Below are 25,506 nucleotides of genomic sequence, written 5' to 3' on the forward strand. Positions count from 1 at the left end.
TGCCCCTCCCTTTTAGGGTCACCACAGTTGCTGTCCTGAATCACTCCAATGGAGGTGAGGAAATGGCAGTGTGTCTTTCACACTCACTGAACCTGAAGGCCTTGCTTTGGGACACACATGCACACTCAAAGGCTGAGAGTGATCCCTCTTAGCAACCCCCAAGTCGCCATGAAGGCCACGAGCTGGGAAAGCCCAACAATATTTAAATGATTTACTTCCTTGTCCTGCTGCAGCATTCCCTGCCTGCCTTTTCCAGCTTGCCATTGTCCTGTCCCTTTAAGCCTTTGCTTTGTTGGCTTGTTTCTCTTACCACATATAGCTGCCTCTGCAATAGGTGCTATAGAGAAAAAGCAAAACAAATAAATGGGATTGGATAGGGCAGTGGATGAGAGGGAGGACACATTCAGAAGTGGGTGGTAGAAGAAGTGCTATGAATCTGTGCTGCAGTAATGTGGGCCTGCTCTGCACTGCCATTTAGGTTACCCAACTATGTCACTCAAGGGTGTGAAAAACTCACAGTGCAGATACCTCTGGGCCTAGCTGTCGTCTTATGGGCGGTATGGTGGATGTACATCCTTTCCATCACTGTAGCAAGGGCCTATGCTGTGGCAGCACAGCTGCAGCACCATAACCATGCCTGTAATATAGACATGTCCTCAGATTTTCTTGCTGCAGATCTTCCTCTGGTTACACCAGTGTAATTACACCAGCGTAATTGCAGCATAACTTCACCGAAACTTTAGCTTTTCTTGACTAAAATCAAGACCCCAGTTTGGCTTGTAGGACCCTGTCCCTCTCACATACCCTTACTGACGTGGAACACCACCAGGCACATTATCTCTGCATTTAACTTGAGGTGTCTCACCAACCTGAACACTTCACAGTCTAGGGAGTTTGATCTCTAGTAGAGGCCCACCTGGTCTTTAAGAACAATGGCATATCCTCAGTGAGCTCCAAAATCAACGTTCTCCTTTTAGATAGGTACTTGAGACAGCCATTGATGCACTGGCAGAAACTGGCCATAGTTTTCCTTAGGGTAGAGAAAGCCCGATCGTCAGTTTAATTGTCATATTTTTACAAAGCTGTGATTGTATGGAGCACGAATGAAACACTACAACTGAGCCTGGGTTTAAAACGCAAACAGGCATTTGGCCAGGACAAAAGAATTTTTGCAGACACTAAGGGCCAGTATCCATCCTTTCACATATACAATCATAACACCACAGTAATGCCATTAATTCCAGTGGAGTTCTTTTTGATTTACACTTGCATACATGAAGCTGGTAAGGCTTTGTGAGTTTAGTAATCCCAGTGAAAAGTGTTTCTTTACTTTGTGTCGCATAATGTTGATGAGAAATATCATATAACATGTTGAGCAGATGCCTTATGGTATGCCAGGCTGCCTCTGTAGCCCTCCGGATTTCTGTTACTGTTCCACCCAGGAGCGATTCAGAATTTTGGCACACACTGGCACATCTGAGCAATTGGGGCTAAAAGCCAGAAGTGCAAAGATCTGGGCACTTTGGATTGTGGGGCTGTTGCTTCTTTTTTATTTTAGTTCTTTATGGGCCTCACCAGCAAACTTTTAACTAGATCAAAGTAGCAGGTTTGAAAAATAATATTTAAAGAAATGGAAATGCAAACAGCAACAAGGAGCAGCACTTTATAGTGTATATTTAATAGGGAGAGAATGCCACATCTCCAGACAGAAAAGCAGCTTTGAAAGCAAAGGTACCTGTCAGGAGTTACTGCGCTGTATAAAAAGAAGCTTATTCGCTCTGTATTGCCTTGAATATCTTTTATGCTAGAGAACTGCAAATATTCTTTTATTAATAGAGAACAATTCATTTCATTCTTTTACCTTCTTTGAATAGTAGTATCCAAATGAGTGTATCTTTATTGACTTTGAAAACGGTAAAAATACTCAGCTCACTAACTGTTCTAACAGAGACAAGGTAGATGAGGTAATATTTTTGATTGGACCCACTTCTGTATGTGAAAGAGACACGTTTTGCGTCACACCAAGCTCTTCAGAAAAATAAACCCAGAAACTTGTCCATAGCATTTTCCATCCAGGTTTTATCTCATAAAGGACCCTAAAAGTTGGACACTGGAGACAATGTAGAAAACCTGCTATATTATGAAGGAACAATTTTCATTTTCCTTCAGAAGAGCTATGTGTAGCTCAAATGCTTGTCTCTTTCACCTACAGAAGTTGGTCCAAAAAAGATATTATTTCCCCATCTTGTCTTTTCAATATGGCTATAACAATACTGCAAATAACTGTTCTGAATTGGGTTATATTAACTGGGCATAATCTCTGATATAGCTTTTCAGACATCGTAAGAAACTTCTTTAAATGGTAAAAAATTGTTTTTATCGGAAAATATCCCCAGACTTAATGCCACAAGAATGCTTAACTCTCCATTGCATCTCCCAAAATAGCTAGTCAAATGTTAATTTATTTTGTGTTGAGCCTGTGATAAACCGTGAGATCATTTGGCAGAGAAAAAATGAAGAATTCCTTTGTCATATAAAGAGATTTTCTCCATTGTCTCCATGGTCTGGCTTTTGTGGTCTTTTTATGTGATAAATTTGTTCATTACAAAGAGAAAATGTTATTTCACAGTTTTTGGGTTTACTCAGGGCATTGCAACATGGGGCAAAGTTAAGGTTGTTTGGATGACCTTGCTATGCATATCTAGATATACGTAACATTTGGGTTTCTTTGAAATGTAACCTCAATTTTGAATTTCCTGAATTCAGGTAGTTGGATTTGGGGGTCCTGTTGGTTTTGTTTGATTGTTTGTTTGTTTTTAATAACAACAACATTCTTATAAGGTTTTTAACCCTTACCTAACTGATTTGTGCTCTCAAACTTCCCTCTTACTTCATGAAGTCATTTTCCAAGTAGTGAGAACTTTTCTATGTTGCTTACCATTTATTTTAAAAAGTGGAAACCTATTTTCACAGCTCTGATAATATTAAAAAAAGAGAATAAGTCTACATTGGTTGTCCTAGAAAGTTTTTGGTTTATTGGGGACACACTGAGGAATCAGCAACAAATTTATGGTGGAGATTCTGCCAGGGTCTGGTGATGTTCTGTTTTCTGTGGATTGGGCAGATTGCTGCTTGTTTTGTAGACATGCTTTAGATGGGATGTGATAGCCTTTGGGAGCCATGACGGTCAGAGCTGAGAAAATGAAATTGGAGGATAGAAAACCTGATTTAAATTTTCTCAAAGTGATCTAATCTATTAAAGTTTGAATTGTTCCATCCACCCTTATTGTAGTTCCCATTCTATTTTGTCTTTGGTGGTGAGCTTTGTATTTGCTTTGATTGTGTTACATGACCAGAGCCTAAAAGAACCAGTTTCACTTTTGTAGCGGGGTATCAGCTAATAGCAGTTACTAACGTGTTCATATTTTTGTAGATAGCAGCAGAGTCTTACAGTTACTCATCTCTTACCAATTCTCAGTACATGTTGCAATTATTCCCCTTTTACATGGTACTAGTGTGACAATAAGTCACTGTGTTTGGGAAGAAGGATGAAATAATCTCTGCCCTTTTTGCTGCCACACCCTGTCCTCTCTGCAGGGATTCCAGGAGGTACCTAGCCACTCAAATTTCCATAAGCATAGTGCCGGTATCCAGTCCCTTAGTGCTCATCTGTAGAGGTATATTCAGAGTTCCCGTAAAGCCTCCCCTTTCTGGGGTACAGAATGTGTAGCTACCTCCCAGTCTTTCCCTGTGCTTTAAAACGTAGAGAGCCACAGGGTAAATTTCATGTTCTTAATTATCTGTAATATCAGATTGCAGTGAAAGGAAAGATGCTGCTCTTAGAGTTTAGATAGATAATTTAGGTGCTCCTAACCAAAGTACCCCGCTGCTACTTTATATGTTTATGTATGTGGTGAGTTGGAAGTCTCCTCAGACAGAGATTCACTAATGCTTATGCCTCCCATTAATTTTCTCGCCAGATTCCATACTCGCTAAAGCCCTTACTTTAAAAGGAAAAACAAACGGCTGAAGCTGTAGATTTAAAACTGTATCAAATATCTGAGATTTTTTAGCAGGGTCGCTATTTTGTTCTTAGAACTGTTAAAAGACCATTGTTGGTGAGAACAACAGTCTGCTATTTATTCCCAGCACTGGGGAGCATTGGTCTATAAAGAAAGGTTAAAAGGACTAAATATATACAGTACTGGGGAGGGGGAGAATGAATGAGTGTCAGCGTTAATAAGAGCAAGCATTAGGGTGGTTCTACATGTGAGATGCAACAGCTCATGTAATAAAAGGAAAGGAAAATGTCTGATTAGCAACATTTCCTAATAATAAGGTCAATCAGATTCCAGGATAGTTCCACCAGGGGATGGTGGAAGCCTTGGTAGGAATTATTTAGAGTTGATTTGGATAAATCTCTCAGAAATGTGCTGCAAGGAACAATTTTGTTGTGGTTATGGGTGAGCTCATTGAGCCATAATGGTCTATTCTATCTGTGATTTCTATGGCTTAAGTACTGCTCAATAGAGTAAAAACAACATTGGCTTCTCTGCAGCAAGCACTTATATTGCCTGAGGCACAGTCTTGTATTTTGAGGTGCAGTCCTGTAATTCCCTCTGGCAGTAGCTACTGCAAGATTTTTTATTGGAGGCTTTATGAATGCCAAAATGTTACATGGACATAGTCTTTGTGATCCCAGCTAGGGACAGCTTGTACCCTGAAGTGTTAGGGTGCTGGTGCCTGATGATTGAGCTATAAACTTTTGAAAGAACCATGTTTTGTTCAGCACTGTGAATATTTCAGAGCCATGAGCAACCCCCACTTGGAGGTGTTTGGAATTCTGCAGTTCTAAGATATTGAAATATTAATTTGAAAAGTCTAACTTTATATCTAATGAGTTCCAGTGAGAATGAAACCACTCATGCCTATCTCCAGCCACTCTACTAAGTGGGGAGCTGGGCCTGGTGTCTCTGAGCAAAAGAACTCTTATATAGTTGGACAAGCAAAAGAGCTTAGTTGTAGCTGTCTTGGCTTGTCTCTCTTACCAACAGAAGTTGGTCTAATAAAAGCTATTACTTCATCCACCTAGTCTCACTAAGAAAATACAGACCATTCAAATTCAGCTTCCTTACATTATATGGAAAATACAATTTGTCCTGGTAGACCTAGCAAGCTTTTTCTCTTTAAGTCCAGTCTTTTTACTGGACACTGTATTCTTTCTTGCTTCCTCCTTTAAATTGCTGGGTGGTGTTGTGTGCTATTAGTTATCACATTTCACCCCAGAAGTGGTTACACCTCACTGGTGGATGAAGTGGACCCTCTATATCCCTAATAATAGGGTAGAATTTAATTTTATATTTAATCTTGGTGCCTCGGTGAGTTATGTATAAAAACCTTGTATGGCTTATTAATATTTATAAAATTTGACAGCCTGTGTGTGAGGATTTCTTCTAAGTACAGAGTATTATTTTGATTGCTAAAGGGGTCAAAATGACTCCGTGTCTGCCAAGCACCATTTAGAATGGGCTTTTCTGGTACATCCAACAACTTTGTACGAACAGAATTATTTTTAAATCACAGAGATGGTCCCAAACACCCCTCAGATACCATGACAGCTCACCCTGTAGTGCTGTGTTTCACTCTGCCCAAATAAAGGCTACAGTGGCACTTCATCAAGATGGACTAATTCTCATTGACTTCAAGGCCTTTTATTTGAAAAAGAGTGTAGCGTATGCCTGTCATCCTTCTGTTTAATATACTGACTCAGCCCAGAGAGCCCAGCAAGCAGGGTTCCGTTTTAGGTGCAAATAGAGGTAGCTACTGCATATTGCATTTTTATGAAAGAGAGGTCATCTGCAGGCCACATGCTAGACCTACAGAGCTAGCAAGACAAAGCTCCTGGTTTACCGTGCAGTGGTTATTCCAGTGCTACTGTACACATGTGAAACCTGGTCGACATACAAGCATCATTTGAAGGCACTTGAACAATGTCATCTACGCTGCCTCATGAGAATCATAAATATCTCTTAGGAGGCTACGTGCATGAACACGAGCGTCCTGGAAGAGTTGATCATGACCAGGGTTGAAGCCATTATTCATCAACAACTTGGTTGGACTGGTCAGATAGTTCGGCTGTCTGATCAGCGCCTCCCAAAACAGATTCTAATTTCCGAGCTGAAGGAAGGACACAGGAAGCAATATAAGGACAGGCTGAAGGCACACATGAAAAAGTGCAGCATCACTGTTGACGCTTGGGAGGGCCCAGGACCATCCCCAGTGGAGAGCAGTAATCTGTGAGGGAGTGGCGCAATTTGAGAGGTCCTGCTGTAGTACAGGTAAGGAGAAGCGGAGAAGAAGGAAAGTGGCAAAAATTGCCCTTTGCCCCTCCAACAGCTACTAACAGCTGTCTTTTTTGTGATAAGATCTGCTGCTCCAGAATCGGGCTGATCAGCCATCAACGGGCTCACAAATAGGAGGGCAACATGAAGGCATCCTACTCATTACTGAGTGACCACCAAGACACTTATCTTAATCGTGAATCTGAATTTTAGCATGAGCAGCATATGAGATCTGAATATGACCTATCAGCAGTAGGGGTTTTTTGTGCCAGTACATGCAGGTACTGAGTACCAGCACTTCAACAGCCTCAGCCATGGGCTTGGTGAGGAGCAGGGAGCTAGCTGAGTACCAGCTCCTCTTTTTTTTTTTTGTTTTTTAACAAAAATAAACACTGCCTATCAGAAGCAGATAATTCAGATTCACTGCCAACAGAAGGTTGAGCACTAAAGTGTATTTCACCTTGCTTCCATTTGAAGAAGGTTAGTGTAAGACAGAAGGAAAATACTCGATGAGTCATGAAAGCAAATTACCTACAACTTTTCTCACTCTGGAAGAGGCCACATATTTTATTTTCCTGTCAGCCCCTTGTGAAGTACGATACAACAACATTATCATACTAGGAAGTAACTGGGCCCAACTGAACTAAAAACAGAGACAATGAGACAGCCTGAAGCTGACAGTGCTGGGACAAGCTGCAGTACCATTCTTATCTGAAAACTCCAGATCTGGAGCGTGGTCCTGGATTTACTCAGCATGTTTTGCTCTTCCATTTCTTTAGGGAGTGAAGTGAGGATTCAGCTCTCAGTTTCCCACAGATCTGTTAGACACAGGGAATCTGATTCTCTTCGCATGCTGGTGTAAAACTAGTGTTAATCCATGGATTTCAGTATAGTTACTCCAGAATTGCACCAATGTAAATGAAAGAAGAATCTGTTTTGGGGCTGTTTTTCAGTCCGGGAACATACCAATTTGCACACTCAGGTTGTTGCATACAGTATTATCACTAATGCACACACAACCAAGGAAGCTGAACATGTCAGTTAGACATGTCAATTCAACATTAACCTGTTTGTTTTGTTGTTTATTTTTTAATGAAGGACAATTTTATACATACTATCAGATCCGGCTAGCCTGCCCTGGTTTTCATAGTCAATTTACTCTCAGTAGTGAACAGAGGGGAAAATGCCACTGGCTTGCTCTCTGAGTTGATGTATTTCTCAATGGCAGCTCCTTGGACATAATCAAATGGTGGTTGACCCTCACACAAGGGTGGCCTCAGGCCACAGTAAGTATTAATATAAAGGGAAACAACAAGGCTGTGTCTACACTGTGCCCTAGGGCCGACAGTTTGATGCAAATAAGCAGTCTCAAAAATGTAAAATGGAGGATCATTGGCATATCCATGCACCTAATGTACATATTCATAAGGCTAATTTGCATTTCAGAAATCATGCCATGTAGATGTGGTTCTGCTGGCAAAAGACCCCTTTTTTGTCAGCCCCTTATGCCTGGATAAAATCAGGCATAAGGGGCTACCAAGAAAGGGGGGTTTTGTCAGCAGAACCACGTCAACAATGCGTGATTTCTGAAATGCAAATGACCTTCCATTTTGCATTTTCAAGGCTGCTGATTTGCATAAAACTGTCAGCACTAGGGCTCAGTGTAGACACAGCTCAACAGAAGAAACAAAGCGCTGTCTCTTTAAGACACCTTTCACCCATGGTTGCTGCTGGCCAGCTTCCAGACCACTGTAGACAAACTGCCATTCCCCCAGTGGGGAGCACACAGCATGACAAAGATCCACAATGAGGAAAACCAAAACATTATTCATGCAGGACACTCAAAGGCATTCAATCTTGCCATGTAAAAAACTCCCTTTAACACCAGCTCCAGGATTCTTTATATTTGAGATAACTGTCAAGCATAAGAGTGAGGGGATGCCACATTTGTATGGAACACAGGTCACTTTTGGACTAAAACAAGAGAAAGTTGAGAGAAGTGAGTCAGAGGGAAACCTGGACTAAAGAGGAGGAGGCCACTGTCAGATCCAGACAGACGCCCTCCAACCAGGGTAAGCAAAATAAAAAGGAAATAAACAAGTTGTAGTGTACAACCTCTACTCAGGAGTACAGTCAAAGGCAAGTTTCTGTGGTCTTCATGCCTTCTAGTCCAGGAATCATTTAGGATCCATCTAACCCTGCTCCCTCATTCCCTACTTGTAGAGCTGCTTTAATGAACCAGATGAGAGTCCTCTCTCTTTCCTGCTGGGGCAAACTCCCAGCAATTCCCTTGGGAGGCAATGAATTCCACCCCTCCCTGTGTGAGACCATCCATTCTCAGAGCCAGAGGGCTAAGCTTGAAAAGGTGAGAAGCTGTCTTCCCTGTGAGGATGTCCGTGTGTGCAGTTGGGAATTCTCAGCTTGTTGAGCAGATGCCAGGAAGAATTGTCATGACACCACTTATCATGCTCCTGAGCCTCAAGTGGAGATTTGTAAGTTACAAAATGGAACACTTGACAGCAGCAAAGGATGCTCAGTTTTCTTTTCCAGTGATTAGCAGGCTTTTAGGTGAAGCGTTGTTATAAAGCAGTTTTCTCCTGCTCCCCTGAATTACAGTACTATCTTCAGACTGATAAAAGACAAAGGCCAGATTTTGATCCCAGGTGCTCTGGTGTGATTCTAGATTCAACCTCTCGAACACAGGCTTTACACCAGTGCAACCACATTGACTTCAGTAGACTTGAAATCAGATTCTGAGCCCATATATGGGAACTCCATGTATGTAAATATAAAAGAACCTCAAAGTCAGGAAATGACCAGTGAACCACACACCACATTTGGGACCAGAAGTACACAATCGAGCAGCAACAGGGTGTGGGGGCGGAAGTCCAGTACAAGATTGTGTTAAATGTAAACTATTTTTAAAAAAGGAAAAAGCAGCATTTTTTTTTCTGTCTAGTACAGTTTCAAAGCTGCAACAAGTCATGTTCAGCTGTCAGCTTTGGGAAGATCAGCCATCACGTTTTGTTCAGAGTTACGAACATGTCAGAGTTATGAAAACCTCCATTCCTGAGGCGTTCGTAACCCTAAGGTTGTACTGTACATTGGCCATGACTCAGTGGCAAAGCCCACCATTGAAGACATTGCAGGACTTGTGAATGGGAGGAGAATCAGTCTCAAGTTCAGGGAATCTCACCAATGTCAGCTGAAAGAGCTGTGCAAATGCCACAGTCGTGTATGCTGGAGGTGCCGCTTCAAGATGAAAAGGAAGTCCCGCAGCAAGTGCCAAATTCTGCTTTCATACACACAGGTGCAAATTCAGAGTACCTCCAACAAAGAGTCACAGGGTAGATTTTTTGGGCCATAATTTATAACCGTTCCATATTTTACCATTAGCAAAGAACAGTTGAAAGCCCCATGTCAACAGCTCCCTCCCCACCCCAAATGGAACCTGCATGACCAGATTCAGGAATTCATCTGCGTGCTGCCATTAGAAGATGGAAAGACAAGAGCCAGATGTTTCCGTTACTGGAGCTGCAGATGATTTAACTAATCGTGGCTGCTTCCCTAGGTTAGTGTGCAGATTTCAGGTTTGCTATAAATATCAGTCTAAGGGCTGGTGTGTATCACTGTACCTGCATTGACTTCAGTGCAGTTGTCCCCATTTACAGCAGCTAAAGCTTTAGCTGAAAGGGTTTATTGAGAAGGACGCATAACGTCAGACAGGAAAAAAAAAAGGAAGAAAATGTCATTGGGCAAATGTGGCATGTGCCCTGGATACCCACAGAGAATGGGTAGATGATATAGTAGATTGGTGCTGAGCTAGTCTACGGAAACTAAGCCCTATGCACTGGACAGGGAAAGATGGAAGGAAGTAGCGAGGGAGGCATCAGACATTAACGGGCGCTGAGCCCCTGGGTGTTGATAATGATGATGCCCTGAGTAAATTCACTGATCGTTCCAGTAGCTGGCAATAGGCATTTTATTTCCAGATTAGATCTGAATATGTGGGTAGGTGTGAGGAAGTGCACCTCTTAAAATGGCCCTTGGTTATACCCATGATGATGGCATTTTCAAGCAGTTGATTTGAACTTTATTTCTTATCCCCTTGGAGAGTGGTGTAGAAAGAAATGTGTTTATATTTCACCTTTACAGGGACAATTTTTTTTCCATAGCAACAGCATGTCATTAACGTGATCAACTGACTGGTTTTTCCCATTGTTTACTTCTCAACCGTGTCTAATTTGAAAGGTTGCGTCTTAGGAGGAAACTGCAGGTGACTTCTCCCATGACAACAAAGTCTTTACTCTGATGTTCAGTCTCTCATTTAGCTGGGTAAAATTGTCTGGGTTAGTTCTTTCTTTGTGTGTTGCAGGGCACTGCACGTCCTCAGATCCCTTGGTGGTTAGTGGAAGTGGAGCGGAATTTGAGCTGTTTTTGGATCAGGCCCCTACTTATCAGCAAACTGAATAGAATTATTAGGCCCTTCTGTGTGTGCTCTCTTATTTGACCCAAGCAATGGAAAAGGAAGGGCTGCTCTATAAAGCAAAGCTAAATGCTTCCTTGTTGATTGTCTGGGTTGTTTTGTTATTTCATCTTAGTTATGAGGGTTTTTGGTTAGCGTACTCTACGTGGGAATCTTAATGGGTACAACCATAGTTTTTTCTGCAGCTGAACCGAACAACCACCACACAAAAGAGAAGGAGAGTCAGGGAAGAATCACATGTCAATGAGAAAAATGGAAAATATTTTCAATTTCTTCTCTTAAAAAGCAAAAACCTGACCTCGGCACCTCATTAACTTTTAGCCTCCTAAGCCCCAGGCTTTAGAATTTATACAAAAATGTAGCAATCTCACCCGCGCCTCAGCTACATACCTTACAATACATTAGTGCCTTATGAAATGCTATCAGCTGATGAAAATGAAGGTCCCTGGCCTGTGCTGGGATCCATGCAGACGAAGTTTCAAACCCCCTGCGGAGCTCTGCTGATTTCAGACAGGTTTTCTTTTCAGACATAATGGCCCTCCTGCACAGATCCAATTGCAGGGTTGGGGCCTGAACTGCAGTTGCAGAATGAATGAACCCAAGCACCCTCTGTGCTGCTGTGGCTTAGGGGTGGGCGGGGGGATGTCTATTTTTATTGCTCGTTGACTTGCTCATTCAGAAAATATGACGCATAGCTATAGGGCTCCCAGTCCTGAGTCAAGTCAGTGAGTTCTTTCTGTAAACAGCATTCCAGAACTAATTTTCTATAAACAGTAACGTCTGTTAATTGTCATGAGAACTTTTATGAGTTCCGATCCCACCTCCCAAAAAAAAATGTTAACAAATTTGTACAAACCCTAAAACCAGCAGAAATCTACTGTGTATGTGTGAGAGTTTGTGTGCTTGCTCAAGAACTCCTCAATGGTAGGAGCTAGGACCACCAAATTCAGCATACTGCTTCCTCTTCTCAGAACTTAAAGCAAGGTCACGGTTTGGTTGTGCCACGATAATGGGATGTGCATGGAATGGGATTCCTTCTCATAAAGCCATACAGAAAAGAGAGACAGTCACCAGGCAGGTGAAAGGGGTGGGTTGGGGGCACCCTCCCCCCCCGTCATGAACTGCCCCTGTCCCAGGCTTCCTACCCCCAGGTGCGCTTTGGGCGAGGCTGAAGCACCCCCTCTCCTCTACTTGATTCATGTGGAGCCAATGCTGGCTGCTCCCCTGTGTCAGGGAGTGAGGGGAAATTGCACAGTTTGCTGCACTTCTCATTGGCAGGGGAGCACAGGAGGCAGACAAACCTGACCTGGCCCCAGCTGCGGGATATGTACCTCTCCCCCAACTGTGCCCACTGGAGCTGCAGCAGCCATGGAGAGGCACTTCTCACCTGGCCCCAAGAACCTGCAATGAGAGAGGGCTGGGGTAGTCCTCTCTCCCCAGGGCAGCCTGCAGACTGATTCCTCACCACAACCCCACCCCAGAGCAATTACTTAAATGAAGCACATACATTTTCATTTTATTTTCCAAAATAATAATAATAATAATAATAATAATAATTGAGTTAAGGACCGAGCAGCACCAGGTAAATCTGCCAGTATTGTTATATTTTAGAAAAGGGAGATGGATATTTTAAAAGAAAGAAGTATCCCCCTTTGGCATCTGCAACCCAGGCACTACACTTTGGCTGCATCTACACTAGAAGCATCTGTCAGAAGGGATTTCCTGACAAAACTTCTGCCAACAGAAAGCGGCTACACACTCCATCTGCTTTTTCAACAGAGCCAGCTCTGAGACCCCAGAAGACAGGGTCTAATGTCTGGCAAGCCCTTCCAGGACCTCCGGCCAGGTTCACCCTTAAAGGCCCTCCCCTGCCCTTTCAACCCACGTTCCCAGACCATGCCAAGGCTTGCCTATCTCCTTGAGGGACAGCAAAGCTGTTGCAGGGCTCTCTAGCCATCTGTGAAAGACTCAGCTGTTTTCTGACCACAGGCATGCCAGAGCAGACCCTGGGCTCACCCTGGACCGATGACCAGCTGCTGAAGGTGCTGCCATCCGTCCTGAGGGCCATCTTCCACCACATCTTACTATCTTTGATGTATTTGTCCTCATAACAGCCTGTAAGACAGAGCAAGGCTCTTTTGTAGGTGGGAAACTGAGGTGTAGGTAGGCTACATGATTTACCCAGTCACACAGGAAATCTGTGGCAGAGCCATTATTTGAACAGGTGTCTTCTGAATCCCACAATGCCATTGAGGTTCAGGGCCTGCATTCTGTCTTCTCTTAGGACACCGTGTGCCACATGAGAAGTAGAGACAGGACAGTCCGTGAACTTCACTCATAACAAATCTGCCTGATGCTTACGCAGACCACAGAAGTGGTAAGAAGGCTGTTTGCACCCTCTCCAAATACAAGACCTGTGCAAGTGCTAGGCAGAATCTTCTGTTAATCTCTCCAATTATGTGTGTGTGGTATTTTGTACATGTGGCTCCAAAAATCCAGGCCCAAATACTAATAATCTCACAATGTACATACACTGTAAGCATTTTAATACCTAGTGTCTTTAGGCAAATTCTGCTGCCTTTTATAGAACTGTAAAGTTCACAGAGCATGAAGTCCGTAGAGCTACTGTGGTCTTACACATAATGGACAAAAGCAGATTGGCCCATCTATTTGACTGTTTCACTTACATTTGAGAAGGACTGTTCTTTGTTACCCTATCCTCCACCTTATCTTGTCCTAAAACGAGGAATGCCCCCTGATAAAGTTAGTGGCTTGTAGATTTAGAAGACATAAAAAGAAAAATAGCTTCATGCAGCATATATTAGGTACTCATGGCTGTATGCAATTAGAGTCAGTTATCTACCTGTGGAGGACTGTTTCTGAATATTAGTGATACTGGAAGGGTAGAAGCTGATTGCTAAGTAGCTCAGGAAGGATTTTTTTCTGTTCTGCCCACCTTTGCATGGTCAGCAGGTGCATTCTGGTGGAGGTTTTTTTGCATTCCTCCAAATAACTTTATCTGAAGGATATTGAATGTACTGGACCCGTCGCCTTATCCAAGATAACAAAATTTATTTCCCCTCATGCTCTTAAAATATATACATTGCCCACCTCCCTTAATTTTCAAAGGGCCTGTTTCTGCCACCCAGCTACGACAGGCTGGAATGTCACAGTGCTGCATTTAGTTGCACTGCCAGGGAGCAAGGCAGGAACTAATTTCTGGCGCTGAAAATCACAATCTGATCTGCGCTTGTACCTGTTGCTTCAGGAAGAAGGAATTTGCACCAGACATTTTCGGGATGCAGATTACTCTCCCACTGTGTCAGATGAGCTCTGCTGGCCACAGAGTGGAGATGGAAGGAGTCAGAACTCTGCACTTTCCTTGCCTTTGCCTGCCCACATGTCTGGGGGAGGACCACCATCTGGGGGTGGCTCCTTTTCCCCTTAACAGGCTCTGTGGCATGTGCAGGGGAGTAAAAAGCCTCCCAATGCTCCTATAATCCTCAGATCAGGTATACAGCCATGCTCACAGTCAAGCCTACTAAGGAGTGTGTATAAAAGAGGACATCTGAATCATGTTCTGTGGGATTTTTAGTTATGAGATTCCTATTTGGGAGTCATGCACTGAGTTCCTTCTTTCAGGGCCAGAATGAATAAGGGCACTGGTGCACACAGAGTTTTAGGAAACCTCACAGGCCACCAGTAGATATTGAGGAAGCAGTGAGATCCCTACTTGAGCTTGAATTTGATACTTTCATTTGTGAGTATTTTATTGCATTTATAATGTAGGGTTTGACGTGGTTTATATTGGATCTACCTCCGTATGACTGTTGCGTTGCTGGATGGTGAAATCCTGACTTCATAGATGTCAAAGGGAGCTTTGCCACTGACTTCAGCAGGACCGGGATTTGATCAAGAGGGGAGAATACCTATTCTATTAATATGGGCCCATTTTTTAAGAAACCCTGAAGAATTCATTTAGCCCAGTTGACAGAGGTGCACAGGCAGTTGCAAGAAACCAGGAAGAGCTGATTTTAAAAGTCAGTTAGGTAATTTGGAAGAGTGATTCCTGAAACATTTTTTAAAGCCTAATCTTCATCTCTTAAAGCCTTTTAAAATGCAGGCATCTTCATTTGTGAGCCCATTACTGACACGGAACAGAGCATCTGGTTAGCATCTGGCACACTGCCTAAGCACCAGCAAGTTTTTAGTATCACGGCCACATTCTTTCTAGCCTTGTTGTACCTCCCTGTTCTCTAGAACAAGAAAGTGGGATTGTGAAAGAACAATATTCGATCTCACACAGCCAGTGGCCAGGTGTGATACATTTCATTGGAAGGCTTATGCTGCCTATTGTGAAATCGCTCACCAGATCAGTTGCCAGGCTGGCTATTCTGGTGGTGGATTTTGTGAAGTGGAAACCTGGCCAGGAAGTACTGGAATGAGAACTCACCAACTCATTTCACAAAGGCCACCAGTCATCCATCCATCCATCAGGTAGCAACACTCTTTGGTCAGGGCCAACCTGGGCCAGACCCAGTCCAATGATTCTGAGGTGGAACAGCTTCATAACTCATTACACGTCCTCTCAGTTGCACAAGTAGAACTTTATCCAAAGTCTGTCACGGTGAATGGAAAGACTCCCTTTGAGTTCAGTGGGCTTTGGTTCAGGGCCATAATGCTCATGTTCTTACACTTAGATATAATACTAGTGGCTGCAGAAGTTGCAGCCGAGCAACCTACATCATCTCAATGTCCGATTCAGGGTGGTGTGTGTGGTTAAATTACTATTGTTTTAATTCATTATGGTAGATAGGACAGAAAGTTGGGAGTACAGACACCTGGGTCCTCTTCTCATCCTGGCCACAGATTTACTGTGTGGCCTGGGGCAAAAGCATTTCATTCACCTGGCTGTACATAAGTCCCCAGCTGTAAAATGAGGAAAACTATTATCACCTAGGATAAATGAGATGTGTGTATTTAAAGGAGGCAAAAATTGCAATAAAATGCTAAAGAGCATTACTTGCAGTGCAGCTCAGAACATCTAAACTGTAAGATTTTAAAATAATTTATGCATGCAACTGTGTGGAAAACATGTAAGCAACTACATGCCCAACTTGTATGTGTAATTATCCATTTTACAAGAATGCATCAGAATTGCATATACAAATGGGCTACGTCTACATGTGCCCCAAACTTCGAAATGGCCACGCAAATGGCCATTTCGAAGTTTACTAATGAAGCGCTGAAATGCATATTCAGCGCTTCATTAGCATGCGGGCGGCTGCGGCACTTCGAAATGGCCACACAAATGGCCATTTCAGAGTTTACTAATGAAGCGCTGAAATGCATATTCAGCGCTTCATTAGCATGCGGGTGGCTGCGGCACTTCGAAATTGACCCGCCTTGCGTCTTGTCCAGACGGGGCTCCTTTTCGAAAGGACCCCGCCTACTTCGAAGTCCCCTTATTCCCATGAGCTGATGGGAATAAGGGGACTTCAAAGTAGGCGGCGTCCTTTTGAAAAGTAGCCCCGTCTGGATGAGATGCGCGGCGGCGAGGCGGGTCAATTTCGAAGTGCCACAGCCGCCCGCATGCTAATGAAGCGCTGAATATGCATTTCAGCGCTTCATTAGTAAACTGTGAAATGGCCATTTGCGTGGCCATTTCGAAGTTTGGGGCACGTGTAGACACGGCCATGGTGAGTGAAATAGGCAATTGGTTATTTAGCTGCACACCTACCCCATTTGTGCATACAATTGCACCTACATGCCCAGTTTGTTGCAAACCAGGCAGTAAAGTTATTCTGTTTTTCTTTCACATGTGTGGTTTGGGCCTTGCTTTGATGCCCCCATCTTCAGCTTTCTTTCCCCTGGGTTAAAATAACAAATGGATTCAACTGTTGGGCACCAGAGGGCAAAATTTCTCAGTACATCAGATGCCAAAGAGATGTGACAGCCCATGGCACGAAGGTGTTAATTTCTCGAAAGAGACTATCTGCTGATTCAATTCATGGGGAAAAGCTGTTATGCCAACAGCATCTCTAATGCTGTGATTTGTTCTGTGTTTGGCAGCAGTCTGCAATTTGAAATTCCTTGTTCATCCTGGAAAAAAAGTGCTGAATTGTAGATGATACAAAGGCTAACGTTACCAGCCGAGATCCCTTAAAATTGTTATTCTTTAAGCTGCATTTATTTTTTGGAGCTGAATAAAAAGACAAAGAGCACTGGGAAGCCTGAGCATCTTGAATAATACTATGGTAGAGAGGGCCAAGAGCTTCAGCTCTACCAAGTTCAGTGCTCAGTACAGCTATGAGGAGAGAGGGCAAAGGTGATTCTATGCTGCCTTTCTAGTCCCCAGATCTGGGGCTGTGGAGGACTATAACAACTTCTGGTGTAACTTAGAGCAGCCTAAGGGCTGTTCTAAATTACAGTGGCTAAAGCAATTCATTGGGACCACGGTGATCCCGTCACTCTGTGCCATGCCCTCACATGCCTTTTCCCATACCTAGCTCACAACCTACCCAGTGCAGAGGGAGCAGCAAGCTGAAAACCTCTTTTTATGGCAGGTTTAAGGTCTTGTTCCATAGTTCTGGCAATGCAGAAGAGCAACATACAGCTCCCTAATCTTCATCCATTCAGATACCATCAATGTGGTTTTTCATGGGGCATTAAAGTAGCACAGTTTTATCACGTGCTATTCACTGTCTTCCAGGGTTTCCTGTAAACTGGCCACCCAAGAGAGGTTTGGATTGTAACCCATCTGATTACCAGAGTGAATACAGCTACCCAAAGCTGGCAGCATGTGTTTCTATAGTGGTGCACATCTGCACATGCCTTGTTACATGTAACAAAATTTATTCTACCCATAGATAGAAAAAGTTTGAAGGAGCACAGCTGTCTACAACCAACCAATGTTTAATTTGATTTATAAAGGCAGGAAAAGTTAATGTATTTATTCGATCGCAGCACTTCCTGTAAATTTATTGCCTCAGCATATGATGAAGCATTCAGAATCACATGGGAGAGGGTTAAAGAGAAATGGAACCAAATGCTAAAGATTAGCGGGAACAGTAGCAATTAAATCAATCTGCAATAGAAAAGGAAGGCAGGTTTGCTACATGCCAGGGTGAAGTGAGATATTTTCCACTGTGCTGGTTTCTGAAGTATTTTTATGGTGAGAGGGAAATATTTCCAAATACCATTGTCTAACTAATCCAGCTGGCTTTCATATTACATACTCAATGAACTTGAAAGGTGAGCATAAAATGCTACTAACTCCAAAGAGTGGCATTTTATTTACACCAATTCCATACTTTGCACAGTATAAGTGACAACACAAGATGCCAGGTAGTAAAGATTCAGGCCTCAAAATTAATGAGTTTGAAAATGTTGTCCTTTGCCCATCCTTTTAGTAGATAACTTATAATATACATTGCAATGCCCTGACACACTTGTCTTTTATATTTTCTAGCTGTTAAAGTACAAACAGTGCTAAAATCTCATATGCTGTATCTAGACTAGCAAGTTCTTTTGCAAGATTTTTTGAAAGAATAGGGTTCGATCGAAAGATCCCGCCGAGCGTCTATACACACAAAGCGTTCTTTTGAAAGTAAACCGAAAGGATGTGGTGCTCCTTTCAGAAGCGCTCTTCCTTTCCCATTTCAGGTAGAGCACCCCCTTTTGAAAGCTTTTTAAGAAAGAAAACTTGTAGATGCTTCACAGCATCCTTCTTTCGAAAGAGCAGTCCTCATGGGTCCTGATTTTTCGAACCCTGGCCTGTTCTTTTGAAAGAGCCGGGCTGTGTGGGTATTGTCTTTCAAAAGAGTATGTCACTCTTTTGATCCACTTTTTAGTGTATGGACATGATCTTTCTAAAGAAGTTCTTTCGGAAGAGATCTTCCATAAAGGCTCCTTTTGAAAGATCTCTGTAGTGTAGATGTAGCCATTGTAGTTCGGCAGATTTCACTGCCTATGTGTCCTCATGGGTCTTTGGCTCCGTGGATGATAACCAGAAGGGTGCTTGCATGCATGTTCAATTATATGGGACCAATAATCTGAGCAGACCCGCAAGATTCCCCAAAGACCACAGACCACATAAGGATCAAAGACGCCCAGCCAGGGTTTATTGGCAAGCAAGGTACAAATAACAGTTGTCAAATATAATATACTGTACTGATACACTGTACAGATGTACCTGCAGCAATTGACTGACACAGCCAGTGGGAAGTCCACTGCCCCCTAGGTCAGACAAAGATGATCCCCCACGATATCACATTATATGCAGGTACAAACAAAGCACACTTTACTGCTGACGTTTCAGGTTACCACCCTCTCACATTGTCAGGTTATCACCTTCTGATGCTACTTGGATACCACCCATCACCCTGTATCTCATGGTTTGGTTAGATCATCTCTATCCATTATACTGTCATTTTAGACCCTTTTGTGAACCTTCGTCTGTATCTGTGAGGAGAAGGTATCAAAGTCTCTTTTAATGAGCTGGTGAGACCTTGTGATTTCAACTTATACCAATTATTGATCTGCTCCTGGACCAATTACCAATGACCATTTTGTACTCTCAGCCCTGTCTGTGCCAAGTTCTGTTAGCAGAGGCCTGCCTCTTGCTCACAGCTTAGCTTTGCTTTGAGCCATGTTTTGTCCATTGTTGCTAGGCCTTAGGCCTCACACCAGGCCTGTGCTGTATGGGCTTAGGCTTTCTATCTTACTACAGCCATAATATGTGTTCGTAGCCCTAAAAGTCTGAATTGACAGTGCAGAATGTACTAGGAGCCTTTGTTCTATATAAGAGCATGTGCTTATTTTTAAAAAAATAAATAGCGTGGGTGAATGACAGCTTTTTTTTTATTGGTGTGGGTTCGTGTTGGGTGGTCTTCGTGGAAGGAGAATATTTTGAAGGGGGTTTCAATAAATGCTCCCTGAGATATTTGCATAGGGAAGAGTCCGAAGCAGAGAAAGCCGCATGGATGAAGTTATTAAATATGACTCCATGTTCTGTTTTCTTCCTTCTCTCCTCTTGTTTCCTGTTCTGAAGCTCTAGTAGAGAAAAGTCAGTACAGGGTTTCCTGAGATAAAGTGATTTGCATGTTTTCCCAGCTATTAAAATATCTGAGGCCCGTGTATGGAGTTTGCAATGTTAATAGAATGAAGAGGGCCTTACCATGGATTGTGCAGGGCTCCCCCTCAGAGATCAAAAGGCAGATCATTAACTTGCAACTCTATTTGAACAGGAACAATCAAACGTCTTGTATGGGGCTCTCAGGCAGGGTGAACGAAACCCTCCTGCGGGGTAAATTAAACCATCTTTAAGCAAATACATGAGTGAAAAGTGAACGGCTTTTGTTGAGGAAAAACGGAAATGTTTCTCGTTAAACAAGCTGTCCTTTAGGACTTAGTAGCATGTGCATGTCAGAAAGCAGATGCGCATTCAAAAGATGGCTGGGACATAAAATGGGGGATGGGTGATCATGAAAAAGCTCTATTTTTTCCCCAGAAGAAACCCTAGTGTTATGAGTTAATACCTCAGTTTTTTTCGTACCACTTTTGTTTGGATTTTGTCCAGCAAATTAGTGCAGGTAAATTTGTTTTCCGCTCATTTATAAAAGGGAAAAAAACATGCTCCCATTTATGGTGCATGCTTTCAAAAGCAACAAAAAAACATGTCCTTTGTGCGTTTTTTCAGGTGCTTTTCTACCAATCTTTTTAGATTAAAAATAGCAAGGAAATTTTGTTGGCTGCTACAGACATTCATTTTCTCTCCCTGTGAGTGTGAAACTCACTCTCCCATTAATGGAATCTTACCTCATGCAGGGACAAGAGAATATACAAAACCCCTCCCTGATCATAAAAGATCCGCAGCAGGGGGGCCAAATTCTCAATTGTTGTACCAGTATGAAGCCAGAGTAACTCCGATAAAGTAAACAGAGTTTCCCTGTGTAACAGAATAGAAATAGGTCCTTGTCACATGAAACAGGTTTCCAATGAAGGTTGTTCCCTCTACTGCACTTGGAACATGTAACGGAATGGGTTCTGAGAGCCACCCTGTTCTTCAGGGCAGCAGGGCCCAGTGGCAAGTGTCCAAGGCAGTAACCCATCACATCAACATTCCACGGCTGTAGCACCTTGTGTCAGCAACTTCAGGCAGTAGTGCCGTGTGCCGATAGTCTGCAGCTGTTGCTTCTGGTGTGAATCATCCTCAGCTGTGATAGGCCAGAGCACCCAGCACCAAAAGTCCCCAGCAGCAGCACCTCAGCGAGGGTACGGGGAGGCTAGGGGAATGCAGGCCCACCCTGCTCTAGCAGGTTCTCTTGTGAAACCAGTTCCCCTAATGCAGGGTTTGTGTTTCCATGTCATCAGACTGTTCTCTGTTGCCTGTTTGCCGTAGGCATCTCCTCAGCTTAGAGCATCTTGGCTTCCTTTTACATCCCCGTAGCCAACTGGTTCTCTGCAGCACACTCAGTGTCCTCAGTCTCGACCATCTGGAATCTTGGCCGTTTCTTTGTAGGAGCCTGCAGCTCATGTCTAGTCTTTTCCTCAGACAGCCCGGACTGACCTAAGCTGCTTTCTTTTAAATATTCCCTCCACTGGGGGAGCGCGTCCAGCAGCGCCAGAGCTGGTCTTAGGGGCCGGTGAGCCGGGCGGTCTCCCAGGGCTGCCACTTTCAAGGGGCCACCAAAAAGCCAGTCCGCTGTGTTGGGCTCGGCTGCTGTCTTGGCAGCCAGCTTTCCCCTGTGTTGCACACTCCTGAGCAGACACTCCGTTCCCGGGCTGTCCCCTCCATGCTGCCCACACTCCTGAGTGGGCTCTCTGCTCTGGACTGGCCCCACCGCGCTGCCCACACTCCCAGGCCAGCCCCTGCAACACTGCCTGCGCTCTGATCCTGAGCGGGTGCTCTGCTCCCGGGCCGTCCCTCATGGTGCTGCATGCTCCAGGATTGGGTCAACTGCTGGTTGTGGAGCTGGGGCGGAGTGCTGGGCTCGGGGTTATTGTGGGGGACACTGTTTTCAAGAGGCCACCAAAATTTGCGCAGGGCCACAAGATGGCTAGGACGGCCCTGAGCAGGGCCTCTTCAAGCCAAAGGAACTAGTTAACCCCTGCCTGCCCACTGCAGGCTTAGTACATCCCATCATAGTCCTGTGTCATCTCAGAATTCCTAGGGTAAGTTATTGGTGACAAAGTATGATACTAAACCGGGGTATCCAACCCATGGCTCTTGAGCCGCATGCGTCTCTTTGAGCTACTAAATGTGGCTTCTCCTCAGAGCTGCGCACCAGCTGTTGGTGGGAGGAGCGCGTGGTGGCAGTGGCGGCTCTGGTGAGTTGCTGGCATCAACTCGGAGCTAGAGGGAGTGCAGTGGGGGGACTGGGGTTCCTGGCTCTGGAAGAGGGGGAGGGCATTGAGTCACATATATTTGGTTTTGTATATCTACATCAATCTATATATATAGATAGATAACAATAAATATATAGTATGTGTCTCTTTGCACTACCGATGTAGCTCTTAGTCCCTAACTGGTTTGCCGCCCCTGTACTAGACAATGTCACCTTTCTTCCTTGGAGGCACTCAGACAGTGTTCAGTTAGGAGGGATTAATCTGTGACATTCTGCTGAAGCAACAGTAAAAAAAAAATATTACAGGGCTTTTAGCACAACCACATATTTCCTGGATAGAAAGCCCCATACTGATTGCGTAGGTGATTGTAGATCTTAAATTTATATGGAGATTTTCTTTGTGAAGAACAAAGTATTTAACAGGAATTCCTTCGTCCAGTACTGAAATGCAGCTTTTTTGCAGAGTAGAACTCAATAGCTATTTAATGACACACACGAGATTTACATAATAGTTTTAGGACAACTGATCCCAGTTTGCAGCCCAACCAGGGGGCTGCAGAGCTATGTTCCCTCTAATTTTTCCATCAATGTGCAGAATAAATTTTGTTCTATACACCAAGACATGCAGATGTGCACCACCATACAAACACATATTGTCCACTGTGGGCGCCTTGGTAGTCAGCTGGGTGGCCACCCAAGTACTCAGGGAACTCTGCTGCAGAGCCTTAAGCTACATGCTTTGTTCACCCAGGGGGTTGCCCCCTAGTTGCAATCTAGGTTTACTGCCTGCCATGGCCGAGCAGCTGTGGGGATCCCATCACAGCAGCCATTCAAACTTGTCTATTAAGAAAACAAGACTCGGTGCCAAATCCAGCCTTATTTTAAGGTGGGGCAAGTCTACTTAACGGAGAGGAATCGTGCCTTCTTATACCAGGGCTGAATTTGATCCTTAACACTGATGGAAATTCTGAACAACTGTTTACCTTGCTAGACTATGTGTTGGAATAAACAGCTCTTCTAATAGACCAGCTCATTTCTTGATCAGCTTCAGAGCACAGAAAAGACTTTAAATGGCTTCACAGGAGTTCTGAGATGCTGAGCAATAACACACAAATAATTTTAGCTTAGAAAATTGCCCGTTTCCATTTATTTTTTTTTGCCAAGGCAACAAATAATAATGTATGTGTGTGCATGCTCTAGTCTAAAAATATCCTGGCTCTGCAAATATGTGTCTGATGTGGGAGGAGAAGGCAGCTCTCAGTGTATTGCAGTGTTTGTGTGAGGAAGGAGATGGGAAAAAAAGAAGCCATCCTGTGACTTCTGAAAGAAAAGGGATCATCCTCATTTTGTACGGAAATACCCCTGTGTTATAGAGGATGGATGGGACTCATCTTGTATGCTCTATGCAGGTCACAGGCAGGATGGGTGTATACTGTATAGAGGATGAGTGGAATATTCCTAGTGCATACTGTACCTCTCCCTCTGTGGTCTTATAACTTGCCCATTGTCATAGTTTCTGAGAGTGCAGGATACATTTGCAGTGTATGTGAAGGGAATAGGTTATACCTGGTGTGTTCTGTGTAGATGAAGAACACCACTGCTCACTAACAATGGGCTGTGAGACATTTCAGAGCTTGACTGTTTAGTCCACTAAGCGAGAAGGAAGGAAGAGCCAGTGATTAGGGCGCTAGCCTGGAGTTTTATAGACCTGAACTCAATTCACTTCTCTGTCACCAATTTCCTGTGTCACCTTAAGCAAGTCACTTGGTATCTTTCTGGGCCTTTGGCCCCCGCCGCTCCAGTGGAGGTACTAGTGCTGCTATACTGCATGCTTGAGAATAAATGCATTAAGAAATGCAAAGGTGCTCCAGTCCTAGGGTTTTAAGGACCTTTTAATGACCTGATGGACACTAGTGAATATCCTGTAGGGAACAGTCCTATCTCGATTGTTAGAAGGTGGGTGGAGAACAAGTTCACCTTGTGCTAAGAGATGGTTCCCAGTGTGAAGAAGACTTTTTTCTGGCTACCCATCTTTCTAGTGACATCCAAGCTACTTCCTGTGTATGTGTGCATTCCAGGAGTGTAGCCTTTGTTTGCATGTTATGAAGGATACAGAACAGTCTCTTGGCTTTCCAGATGTTGATTGCATGCTTTGATGTTTCTTCTGGCTGCATCAGTTGTTTGTGTCTGAATGGTCGATGAGGTGCACAACTTGCTAAACACATAATGAAAATAGCATCAGGAACTTTGAAAAACAGTATGTTTAATTAATGAACTTTGCTCACTCAATAAAAAGTATGTACTTGATTCGTTTTTAAAGAGCGGGTTCTGCTCAATAGTGAACTGCTCTGATGTCATTTCAAATGGTTACTCATACTTTGTTTTTCCACTTCAATATTAAAAAGATAGGAAATCACCAAGTCCTCACACAGTCCTTGCAAACTTACATTTCTGATTTTGTCTTTGCCTTTTCTCAGCCACCACCCCATCTGGGTTTCCTCCTGCCTCCACACAAAATGTGTGGCCCCAGCTCTGATCCCATTTATTACTATATGGATTGCTTTGGCATCTAAGGACCACATTCAGAGGCCAGGTCTCCACCATATTGGGTGCTGCATATGCAAAAAAGACAGCCAATGCCCTGTCTAGCTAAAAATCGAAGTACAGATAATCCAGATAAAGACATCTGCTACTGAAATGAATATACTCTTTCATAATTTCATCACCTAAATAACTCCACTCCTATGACTTCTAAAGCTAACAAACACTTATGCAAACTATTCCCCCTGCTATTACAAGTTATCAAGCATGACTCAGTTCAGCATAACCATCAGCTAAAATGCTACACATATCAAATTCAGTACAAAACACACGAGAAATATATTTCCTGGACAACACCGCTGAAATCACTAATGGCCATATTGACACCACCCTCTACCAGAAACCCACTGACTGCTACACATGCCTCCAGCTTCCATCCAGCAGAAACCACACGATTCATCATTTACAGTCAAGCCCTTAGATACAATCACATCTGCTTTGATCGTACTGATAGAGACTGAAAACTTCAAGACCTCTACCAAGCATTTATAAAATTTGATTACCCACTGGGAGAAGTAAAAAAAAAAATTGACAGGGCGAGATGAATACCTGGAAACCAGCTACTTCAAGATAGGCCCAAGAAGATCAATAATGGAACACCACTTGTCATCACCTATAGCCCCCAGCTCAACCCCCTGCAACACATCATTAAAAACCTACAACCTATTCTAGATCACAATACTACATTCCAGAAGGCCCTAGGTGACTGGTCTGTCCTCTCCTATAGACA

The 25,506-nt window shown here is 43.5% G+C and overlaps 1 protein-coding gene across 7 annotated transcripts in view; it reads left to right on the forward strand.

Moving 5' to 3' along the window:
• MGLL (monoglyceride lipase) overlaps positions 1 to 25,506 on the forward strand; it is a 243,289-nt gene that overhangs the window by 33,726 nt on the left and 184,057 nt on the right. The gene's annotated exons all lie outside the window — the stretch shown is intronic.

The sequence above is a fragment of the Carettochelys insculpta genome, chromosome 11, assembly GCF_033958435.1.
Source record: "Carettochelys insculpta isolate YL-2023 chromosome 11, ASM3395843v1, whole genome shotgun sequence".
Lineage (NCBI taxonomy): Eukaryota > Metazoa > Chordata > Testudines > Carettochelyidae > Carettochelys > Carettochelys insculpta.